This window comes from Carya illinoinensis, chromosome 15, assembly GCF_018687715.1.
Source record: "Carya illinoinensis cultivar Pawnee chromosome 15, C.illinoinensisPawnee_v1, whole genome shotgun sequence".
Lineage (NCBI taxonomy): Eukaryota > Viridiplantae > Streptophyta > Magnoliopsida > Fagales > Juglandaceae > Carya > Carya illinoinensis.
In genome coordinates this window covers 41072055-41079932 of record NC_056766.1, presented here as the reverse complement: position 1 = coordinate 41079932, position 7878 = coordinate 41072055, and the positions used below count along the sequence as shown (strand labels likewise).

General features: G+C 39.7%; 1 non-coding gene across 1 annotated transcript; it reads right to left on the bottom strand.

The window, feature by feature from the left end:
• Positions 1-824: 824 nt before the first annotated feature.
• On the bottom strand, positions 825-932 carry LOC122298027. The gene has a single exon (XR_006239085.1). It is a non-coding gene; the product is annotated as a small nucleolar RNA R71 (small nucleolar RNA).
• Positions 933-7878: the final 6946 nt, after the last annotated feature.

Sequence of the window (7878 nt, the reverse complement as noted above, 5' to 3'; positions counted from 1 at the left end):
AGCGGGGTGTCGAGCGCACGTCGAGCGTTCGACTCTGCCTGATTTCGCTCGAGCGTCCTATCAAGCGCACATCGAGCGTTCGACTCTGCCTGACTTCGCTCGAGCGGCCAATGTCTCCGCTCGAGCGATCTTTGTTTTTCAGCAACTCGCTCGAGCTCCTGTCGAGCGGCAGTCGAGCGTTTGAATCTGCCTGAATTCGCTCGAGCGGCCAAAAGCCTCCGCTTGAGCGATCTTGTAAATTCTGCAATATGAAATTTTGCAAGTCATCACATCTTTATTTTATTTTCTTTTTCTTTTTGTAGTTTTTTTTTAGTGTTGCGTTTTTCTCTACCTTGCATGCACAGGTATAGAGACGCCTTGGGTCGGTTTGCTTGTAGACCTGTGTTAGAGTCAGAGTTTAATTTTTCTGATCATTTGTTTAATAATTCTTCTAATTCTGAGAAAATGAGTGAACACGAAGATCAACCCACTAGGACCCTTCAAGATTACCTCCACCCTACACGCACAGCCACACCATCATGCATCATGTTTCTAGCTAATATTCGCCAATTGGATTTTAAAACAGGAATGATACAGTTACTCCCTACTTTTCATAGCTTGGAAAATGAAAATCCATATGTGCACATTAGGGAGTTTGAGGAAGTAGTTGCGGCTTTTCATAGTCAAAATGCAACTGATGACATTGTGAGACTTAAGTTCTTTCCTTTCTCTTTGAAGGATAGAGCTAAGAGTTGGCTATACTCATTGAGACCACGATCTATTGGGTCATGGAATGAGATGACTCAGGTTTTCTTTAATAAATACTTTCCCCAACATAAGACCAATGCTTTAAAAAGGCAAATCTCCACCTTTGTATAAAAGGACAGTGAGACTTTGTATCAGTCTTGGGAGAGATTTAAGGAGCTATTGAGTATGTGTCCTCACCATGGGTATGAGAATTGGCGCTTAGTGAGCTATTTTTATGAGGGACTTACACCTAGAGAGCGTCAATTTGTGGAGATGATGTGTAATGGTGAGTTCTTACAGAAAGATCCTGATGAGGCCATAGAATACCTCAATGAGCTTGCTGAAAAAGCTCACACTTGGATTGGACCTAGTGCTACTGAGAGCACAAATAGGTCACGACATGCAGGAAACCCAAATGGTGGTGGAATTTACCATATCAGGGAAGAAGATAACCTAAAGGCTAAGGTTGAGATGCTCACTAGGGAGCTAGATGCGTTGAAGACTAAGGACTTAAAGCCAACACACGTGGCTAATCATGCAGAGTCTTTTGGACCATGTTTTGTGTGTGGTGGGGTAGATCACCTTGCCCAAGAGTGTCCCACATTTGTCGAGATGAGATGGATGTATGAGGAACAATGTAATACCTTAGGTATGTACAAGAAGCCTTTTACACATTTCTTTGATACCTATAATCCGGGGTGGCGTAATCACCCCAATTTTAGCTGGAAGTCTGAAAACCAGTTGCCTGCACAACCCCCTAGATCATATCCTGCACCATATCATGCACCTTCATCTTCTAGGAGCCCCTTAGAAGATACTTTACATGCTTTTATTGAGGCACAAGGTAAGACTAACCAAAAGTTTGAATCTTTGATTACGTAGGTTTTGAAGAAAATAAGGAGATAAAAAGCCAAGTGTCCAAATTGATGAGCTCCTTGAGTGTGAATGAGCGAGGTAAGTTTCCTTCTCAAGCTCAATCCGTACCCTATGGTCAACACATGGCACAAGAGAATTTGAAGGATGTGAATGCCATTGTGACACGAAGTGGCAAGTCATTAAACATCCCAACAACGAACAAATCAGAGGATGTGGAACAGGATCAAAGCAATAGTGGTGCCGAGCTGCCCAAAGAAGCCAAGGTAATAAAGAGCCCAGTTAAGGTACCATTTCCTCAAGCTTTAAAACTAAATAAGCGAACTTTGGATCCTAACAATGAAATCTTGGAGAATCTCAAGCAGGTAAAAACTAACCTCCCTCTTTTGCATGTTATTAAACAAGTTCCTACTTACGCAAAAGTTCTTAAAGATTTGTGTACAGTCAAGAGGAAGCACCATGTTAAGAATACAGCATTTCTGACAGAGCAAGTTAGTGCTCTAATTGAGCAGCGGATTCCTCCCAAGTACAAGGATTCTGGTTGCCCAACCATTGCATGCAGTATTGGAAATCATGAGTTTGGGCAAGCTTTGCTAGATTTAGGAGCTAGCGTGAATCTAATGCCGTATTCTATTTATTTGCAGTTGGGGTTGGGAGAAATCAAACCAACCACTGTGGTATTACAATTGGCTGACCATTCAGTCAAAGTACCCTGGGGTGTGGTAGAGGATGTTCTAATTCAAATTGATAAATTTTATTATCTTGTTGATTTCCTAATCCTTGACACTAGCTCAGTTGTTGATACTACTTCTAAAATTCATGTGATTTTAGGTAGGCCTTTCCTTGCCACTACTAATGCTCTTATTAATTGTAGGAATGGGCTCATGAAGATTTCTTTTGGAAACATGACTCTCGAGGTGAATATCTTCCATATTGCAAGACAGCCAGAAGATGATGACGAGAGCCACCAGACATACATGATTGACTCACTCATAGAAAGGGGAGTTTCTATAGCTCATGATTTTGACTCCCTTGAGAATTTTCTTGTTAAGTCTGAGTTTGATTCTATAAGTAATCCATCTGATGTAGTTGATATTTGTGCTATCTTTGATAGAACTCAGGATTATGGCACTCAAGCCTGGCAACCGAAGTTTGAGGAGTTGCCTGAGAAAGAGGAAAAACAAATTCCTTCAAGTGTGGAAGCACCCAAAGTTGAACTGAAACCTTTGCCTAAGGGTTTAAAGCATGCTTTCCTTGGTCCAGGTGATACTTTTCCTGTTATTATCTCATCTGAATTGTCTGAATCTCAAGGTGAGAAATTAATTCGGATCCTAAGTGAGCATAAGTCAGCCTTAGGTTGGAGCATTACTGATATAAAATGTGTTAGTCCCCTAGTCTGTTCTCATAAAATTAATTTGGAGGAAGGAACTAGCCCTCGTAGAGACCCCCAGCGTAGGCTTAATCCCATTATGAAAGAAGTGGTGAAGAATGAAGTATTGAAACTATTAGATGCAGGAATCATATATCCTATTGTTGATAGTAAATGGGTAAGTCCTACACAGGTTGTTCTTAAGAAGTCAGGTGTTACTATGGTGAAGAATGACCTGGGAGAGCTAGTCCCTACAAAACTTGTGACTGGATGGCGGATGTGCATTGATTATAGAAAATTGAATGCTGCCACCTGGAAAGACCATTTTTCTCTCCCTTTTATTGATCAAATTCTTGAGCGTGTGGCTGGTCATCCTTTCTATTGTTTCCTGGATGGTTATTCTGGTTATTATCAAATTGAAATTGCATTAGAAGATCAGGATAAAACTACTTTCACTTGTCCTTTTGGTACTTATGCTTTTCGTAGAATGCCATTTGGATTGTGTAATGCACCTGCTACTTTTCAACGTTGCATGATGAGCATTTTTAGTGACATGGTTGAAAATTGCATGGAAGTTTTTATGGATGACTTGACTGTTTTTGGATCTACTTTTGATGCATGCTTATTGAATTTAGAGAGGGTGTTGACTCGTTGTGAGGAGAAGGAATTGGTTTTGAATTAGGAAAAATGCCACTTTATGGTACCTTCAGGTATTGTGTTAGGGCATATTATTTCTTCTAGGGGGATAGAGGTAGATCAATCTAAGATTGAATTAATCTCTAAGTTGCCTACACCTAGGACAGTAAAGGACGTGAGATCCTTTCTTGGTTATGCGGAGTTTTATAGGAGGTTCATACTGAATTGTTCCACCATATCTAGACCACTATGTGACCTCCTAGCTAAAGATGCCCCATTTGAGTGGACACAAGATTGTCAAGAGGCCTTTAAAATGCTAATTGGCAAGCTTACCCCAGCACCCATAATGCAGCCACCTGATTGGACTTTACCTTTTGAGATTATGTGTGATGCAAGTGATTTTGTTGTAGGTGCTGTACTTGGACAACGAAGGGAGGGAAAGCCTTTTGTCATTTACTATGCTAGTAGAACTCTAAACAGTGCCCAGATGAATTACTCCACCACTGAAAAAGAGTTGCTAGCTGTAGTGTTTGCTTTGGATAAGTTTCGTGCTTACGTGATTGGTTCTCCTATTATTATTTTTACAGATCATGCAGCCCTTAAGTACCTTCTTACAAAGAAGGATGCTAAGGCACGATTAATACGATGGATTTTACTTTTGCAAGAATTTGACATCACCATCAAAGACAAGAAAGGAGTGGAGAACGTAGTGGCTGACCATCTCTCGAGGCTCACATTTGAGGACAGCTCTGACCACCTGCCAATTAGGGATGATTTTCCCGATGAGCATTTACTATCTATTACTTCTCTACCATGGTTTGCTCATATTGTGAATTATTTGGCTGCAGGTGAGATACCAGTGGATTGGAGCGCTCAGGACAAGAGGAAGTTCATAACTGAGGTACGTAATTTCTATTGGGATGATCCTTTTCTTTTCAAATACTGCCTTGACCAAATTTTAAGGCGTTGCATCCCTGAGAAGAGATTGCTAGCGTCTTGGAATTTTGTCACTCTCAAGCTTGTGGGGGCCACTTTTCAATGAAGAAAACCGCTGCAAAAATTCTGCAGTGTGGATTTTATTGGCCCACTATATTTAAGGATGCAAACATCTATTGTCGCTCATGTGAAAAATGTCAAAAGTTAGGAGTTATATCCCGTTGTAATATGATGCCCTTAAACCCAATTTTAGTTATTGAAATTTTTGATTGTTGGGGCATTGATTTTATGGGACCATTTCCTCCTTCTTTTGGATATCAATATATTATTGTGGCAGTAGATTATGTGTCAAAATGGGTAGAGGCAGCAGCTTGCAGGAGCAATGATAATAGGACGGTAATTAAATTTCTCAAAGAGAATGTGTTATCTCGATTTGGTACACCACGTGCTATCATTAGTGATCGGGGTACACATTTTTGCAACCGTTCTTTTGAGGCTTTGATGAAAAAATATGGGGTGGTACATAAGATCTCTACTGCCTACCACCCCCAGACAAGTGGACAGGTAGAACTTGCAAATAGGGAAATTAAGCAAATTTTAGAAAAAACGGTCAACCCAGATCGCAAAGATTGGTCTTTAAGACTAGTTGATGCGCTTTGGGCCTACCGTACAGCTTTCAAAACTCCATTAGGTATGTCACCTTATAGGCTTGTTTTTGGGAAGCCTTGCCACTTACCTGTGGAGCTCGAGCATCGAGCTTATTGGGCCATCAAGCATTTCAATTTTGATATGGGAGAAGCAGGTAAGCTTAGAAAATTTCAGTTGACCGAGTTAGAGGAGTTGAGAAATGATGCTTATGAGAACTCTAGAATCTATAAGGCTAAAATGAAAGTATTTCATGATAAAAATATTTTGAGAAAAACGTTTAAGCTTAATGATCGAGTGTTTTTATATGATTCTAGACTCCATAAGCACCCAGGAAAACTTCGGTCTAGGTGGATGACTCACTCAAAAATGAGTAGCACTAATGCTATCCCAAGTGCAGGAGGATGTCGTGTAATAATTAGGAATAAATTCCTAGATCGTCTCCTCAGGGAAAGTTACTTAAAATTAAACTTGTTGAAAAATGTGAAAAACTTCACAAAGAGAAAACAAGAGGATGATATGTACAATGGATGGAAGAGGTTACTAGTCATGGACTAGATTCATATTTTTAGATTTGTGATTGTCGGATTGGAATGTAAATGACTGACAGATTAAATTCAGAGATTAATAAAACTAAATTAAGAATTAAACTAGATTGGAAAGTAATCAAAATATGCATTGAAAATTGAAAATGCATAAAACCAATATTCTAGGGTTTATCATCTAAATCACAAATTCTCAAATTAAATCATAACAATTGTAATCACTATTAAAATGAAAGCTTAATGAAACAATAAAAATAAATAACATGAAATAAGTAAACAACAATTAAATTTCCCAACTAAAACAAAAACAAAAGCTCTCTACCAAACCCTTCTTGCAATAAAGTAAACTAGTACACTTAATTAAAAATTCCAAAACAATTCTTAATACTTAATGAAAATTCTTAAAACAACAAAGCATTGTAGGCAAAAACAAAAACTGCCCAATCTATATTAAGAAAGAAAATTCAAAGAAAATGAAATGAAAATTCTGCTACTTAAACGGAAGAGAAAGAAAATAAACTCAAGGTTGCCCTACGGCTATATATGGAAAGAAAACTCAAACGGGAAAACAAGTGCAACTTCAAGAACTTAGTTGCTCAACTGTAGCCGAATAAAAAAAAAACAACAAAAACAAAAACTGCCCTCCAGCTTCTAAACGGAAAGAAGTAAGTAAAGCTAAAAAAAAAAAACTCCTGCTGCCACTAGTCTTCTAAAATGAAAAGAAAATAATTCCAAAACTAACAACTTTGCCCGTGGTGCTGCTGCTGCTGACTTCTAAATGAAAGTGAAACAAGTAAACAAAAACTAAAACTTTACGTGGTGCTGCTACTAGCTTCTAAACAGAAAATAAAACAAGTCCAAAAACTCAAACTAAACTCTGCCCGACCACTGCTCCTCCAATAAGCTTCAAGCCCCCAGTTTTAATGAGGTCTGTAAGCTTACAGCTAGCTCAAAAGAATAACAAAAAAAAAAAAAAATGATAAAGAGAAAAAAAAAAGAGCTGGAACCCCGTAGACCATGTGCATGGTTCTGTTGCTTTCCAACGATATCCGAGTGTGTGCTGTCCGTCCATGTGAGTGTCTTTCTGCTGCTGTTCAGCGTCTGCAACTTCCAGGTTGGTTCCATCCGAATGATTGCTTTGCTGGTCTGCATGTGCATGTGTTTTTCCTTGCTGCATGTGCATTGTGTGAGTGCAGTTCCTGCTGTTGGCTGTCCGAGTGAATGGTCTGCATGTTTGAGTTGGTTGCTGCACGTTCAGTGAGTTGGTGTCCTGCATTGCTGCTGTCCGAGTGAACTGCATGTTAGTGCTGTCCATGTGATGTTGCTGTTCGCTTTTCCTTGCTGCAGCATGTGTGAGTTTCCAGCTGTCATGCATGTGCATGTGTTTTGCTGTTTGCTGCAGGTTCATTGCCGAGTGAGTGGTTCCCATGCATGGTGTCCGTGTGTTGCATGTGAGCTGCATCGTGTGAGTGTTTCCTTCTTCTTCCGATCCTCTTTGGCAGCGAGAGTGGGCTTTCTGAGACTGCTTTTCAGGCAATGATCGGCTGGTTGTTGTTGTTTCAGATATAAGCAATCTTTCTTGACCTCGATGGCCTCGCCAGGTAACTGATCAGAGGCTTCATGAACAGATGCTGGTTCTGAAAGCACATGTGGGATATTTTCCAATTTCAATGGTCCAGGACTGTAAATATGAGGGGAGGGTTTGCAAAAGCAAATGAAGGACGGACAATGAATCTTGCAGAACAAAAACCTCATCACATATTTGCCTCTTTTACTACTGATTCTTACTACAAATTAGCCCATTCCTTTGCAACTCCGAATACCGAGAATGGATCTCTGTTTCCGTTTCCCCTGTACGTCCACTTTAACTGCACCGTAATGTTGTTATCAACGTAAAGCTAGATAACAAGTTGCTGCCTCAAGTAGACGCCAGATGTGAAGATGTGAATACTTTTTCTTTCCGTATACGTCCAGCTCCATTTCCTTCACTTCTTCTTTTGCCAAACTTGTTCTTGACTTTACATTGTATGTATTTGTCCACCGCAATCTTCATGCATCTATAGAAAGTCACTGTCTTTATTTTTAGCTGCCCAAGTACATCTCTTATTTCCTTCTCTTCATGGTCAACAGTTCCAATTGGATCATGTG